This window comes from Salvelinus sp. IW2-2015, linkage group LG8 (genome assembly GCF_002910315.2).
Source record: "Salvelinus sp. IW2-2015 linkage group LG8, ASM291031v2, whole genome shotgun sequence".
Taxonomy (NCBI): domain Eukaryota; kingdom Metazoa; phylum Chordata; class Actinopteri; order Salmoniformes; family Salmonidae; genus Salvelinus; species Salvelinus sp. IW2-2015.
This window is the reverse complement of record NC_036848.1, coordinates 1,481,088-1,484,837: the sequence shown is the minus strand read 5'-3', so window position 1 is coordinate 1,484,837 and position 3,750 is coordinate 1,481,088. Positions and strand designations below refer to the sequence as shown.

At 55.4% G+C, this 3,750-nt stretch overlaps 1 protein-coding gene and 1 pseudogene across 1 annotated transcript in view; both read left to right on the top strand.

Moving 5' to 3' along the window:
- Positions 1 to 3,750, top strand: part of LOC111967201 (rho-related GTP-binding protein RhoG) — a 298,978-nt gene that overhangs the window by 273,137 nt on the left and 22,091 nt on the right. The window lies entirely within an intron of this gene.
- Positions 1 to 3,750, top strand: part of LOC111967202 (FH2 domain-containing protein 1-like) — a 34,222-nt pseudogene that overhangs the window by 18,539 nt on the left and 11,933 nt on the right.

Genomic DNA, 3,750 nt, shown 5'->3' with positions numbered 1-3,750 from the left:
GAACACGGGGCCGACAGGCAGAGCCATGGTATTAGTGAACACGGGGCCGACAGGCAGAGCCATGGTATTAGTGAACACGGGGCCGACAGGCAGAGAGGAGGAATGTAAGAGAACGAGGGAGGAAACTAAGTATGTAATGAAGAAGAGAAGGGGGAAAAAGTAGGAAAGAGGAATGTCAACAAAATAGTGGGGAGAGAGTGGAAAAGCCAGGGAAAGAGAGGGGGAGAGAGTGGAAAAGCCAGGGAAAGAGAGGGGAAAAGCCAGGGAAAGAGAGGGGGAGAGAGTGGGAAAGCCAGGGAAAGAGTGAAGGAATGGTGAAAGCTGTCTGTTGTAGGTAGTGATGAAAGGAGAGATGTATCTCTAATGGACTCCTGGCTACTGGACGGGTTGAGCCGCAGACTTGTGTCTTTTGGAGGAAGTTCTAGTCGTGGAGAGGTCATACAGTCAGGGACTGGCCAGTTTCTGCTCGCTCTCTCTCTCTGTCTGGTGATACCTCAACCTCTAAGGACCGCTGTGTGTGGGTGTCTACATATGTTTTTGCCGAAGTGTCTGTGTTGAGCGCCTGTGTGTGTTTTATCTCTGTATGTGTATTTGCTCAGGGCACATGTCATGCAGTGTGTCGCCAATGTGGCGTCAAAGGCCTTTTTCCCCAACAGTCAGTCAGATAAGAGGAGATAAGCTTGACCATGCGTGTTTCTGCACCAAGCAGAGTGATCAGAGAATATCAAACCCATGCCGCTATTCCACACCCCTGCATGATACCCCCTCCGCTGTTCCACACCCCTGCATGATACCCCCTCCGCTATTCCACACCCCTGCATGATACCCCCTCCGCTATTCCGCACCCCTGCATGATACCCCCTCTACCTCCCTCTGCTATTCTGCACCCCTGGCAATGATACCCCTCCGCTATTCGCACCCTGCATGATACCCTCCTCCGCTATTCCGCACTCTTGCATGATACCCCCTGCGCTATTCGCACCTCTGCATTAGCCCCTCCGCTATTCCGCACCCCTGCAATGATACCCCCTCCGCTATTTTTCCGCACGCACTGGCATGACTACCCCTCTGCCTATTCCCGAGCACTGCATGGATACCCCTCTGCTATTGCGCGCACCCCCGTGCATGATACCCTCCTCGCTATTGCCGCACCCCTGCATGATACCCCCTCCGCTATTCCACACCCCTGCATGATACCCTCGCTATTCACACCCCCTGCATGATACCCCTCCGCAATTTCGCAACCCCTGCAATGATACCCCCTCCGCTATTTCGCACCTCTGCATGATACCCCTCCGCTATTCCGCACCCTGCATGAATAACCGCCTCTGCTATCCGCACCCCTGCATGATAACCCCTCCGCTATTCCGCACCCCGCATGATACCCCCCTGCCCTCTGCTATCACACACCTCTGATACCCCCTCGCTATTCCCCCCTGCGATCCACCCTCTGCTATTTCCGCACCCCTGCATGATACCCCTCTGCTATTCGCACCCCTGCATGATACCCCCTCCGCTATTTTCGCGCACCCCTGCATGAATACCCCTCCCGCTATTCCGCACGCCCTGCATGCATACCCCTCCGCTATCACCTTGAGCTACCCCTGCTGCTATCTGCACCCTGATGATACCCCTCTGCTATTCTGCACCCCTGCATGATACCCCTCCCTATTCCGCACCCTGCATGATACCCCCTCCGCTATTCTGCACCCCTGCATGATACCCCCTCGCTATTCTGCATCCCCTGCTGATACCCCCTCTGCTATTCCGCACCCCTCTGCATGATCCCCCTCCGCTATTCCGCACCCCCTGCATGATACCCCCTCCGCTGTCCGCACCCCTGCATGATACCCCCTCCGCTATCCGCACCCCTGCATGATACCCCTCCGCTATTCGCACCCTCATGATACCCCCTCCGCTATTCCCACCCCTGCATGATACCCCCCCGCTATCCACCCTGCATTGATACCTCCGCTATTGCACCCCTGCATGATACCCCCTCCTGTTCCCACCCCTGCCATGATACCCCCTCCGCTATTCCACACCCCTGCATGATACCTCCGCTAATTCCTGCACCCCTGCATGATACCCCTCCGCTGTTCCGCTACCTGCATGATACCCCCTCCGCTTATTCCGCACCCCTGCATGATACCCCCTCTGCTATTCCAGCACCCTGCATGATACCCCCTCTGCTATTCCGCACCCCTGCATGATACCCCTCCGCTATCTCGCACCCTGCATATACCCCCTCCGCTATCCGCACCCGCGCATGATACCCCCTCCGCTATTCTGCACCCCTGCATGATACCCCCTCGCTATTTCCACCCCTGCAATGAACCCCCTCTGCTATTCCCACACCTGATCATACCCCTGCATCACCCCCTGCTATGATCCCCCCTCCGCTATTCCGCACCCCTGCATGATACCCCTTGTTTATTAATTTCGTAAATAATTGGTGTCATCTTGAATCACCTCAGTATATCAGTAACTTCCATCCTCTGTGACTGAAAACCAAATTTCCCTAACCCCCACAGAGTGTGTGTGTGTGTGAGTGAGAAGTGAGGTCACCATAGAGCTGATGTGTGTTGTCATGTTTCTACAGGGCTGTCCAGGAGTAGTTTAAGGATATCCGGCAGGGGGTCGGGACCCGCTACGGGCCCGAGAAACTGTCTGAGCTCTGCAAACTGCTGCCTGACGCCGACGAGGTAAAGACTTTGCTCTGTGTCCTCTCCGACACACCGTAAGTTCCTACTGCAACAACACTGACTAGCCTGTAGCCCCCCCCCCCCCCACCCCTCTATTCATCTAGTTCTCATTATCCAGATCAACAGTTTGCCTTACACGTCTCAGACTTGTGAAAGGCTTACTGACAATGCTTCTGGTAAAACATGTTCCCAATGGCTGCACGTGTTGTTGTATACGGACATGGTTATAGGAATGTAAAATACATAAGAATGAGTTATCCTGGGTGATGGGGGTTCTCCTACTGGACTATCCTGGTGATGGGGGTTCTAACACTGGACTCATCCTGGGGATGGGGGTTCTACCACTGGACTCATCCTGGGCGATGGGGGTTCTACCACTGGACTCATCCTGGGCGGATGGGGGTTCTACACTGGACTCCTTCTGGCGATGGGGTTCTACACTGGACTCATTCTGGGCGATGGGGTTCTACCACTGGACTCATCCTGGGTGATGGGGTTCTACCACTGGCCTCATCCTGGGTGATGGGGGTTCTACCACTGGACTCATCCTGGGTGATGGGGGTTCTACCACTGGACTCATCCTGGGCGATGGGGGTTCTACACTGGACTCATCCTGGGCGATGGGGGTTCTACACCTGGACTCATCCTGGGCGATGGGGGTTCTACACTGGACTCATCTGGGCGATGGGGGTTCTTACCACTGGACTCATCCTGGGCGATGGGGGTTCTCCACCACTGGACTCATTCTGGGCGATGGGGTTCTACACACTGGACTCATTCTGGGCGATGGGGTTCTACCACTGGACTCATTCCTGGGCGATGGGGGTTCTACATGGACTCATCCTGGTGATGGGGGTTTCTACCACTGGACTCATTCGGGCGATGGGGGTCTACCACGACTCATCCTGGTGATGGGGTTCTACCACTGGACTCATCCTGGGCGATGGGGGTTCTACCACTGACTTCATTCTGGGCGATGGGGTTTCTCACCACTGGACTCATTCTGGGCGATGGTGGTTCTACCGACTGGAACTCATTCTGGCGA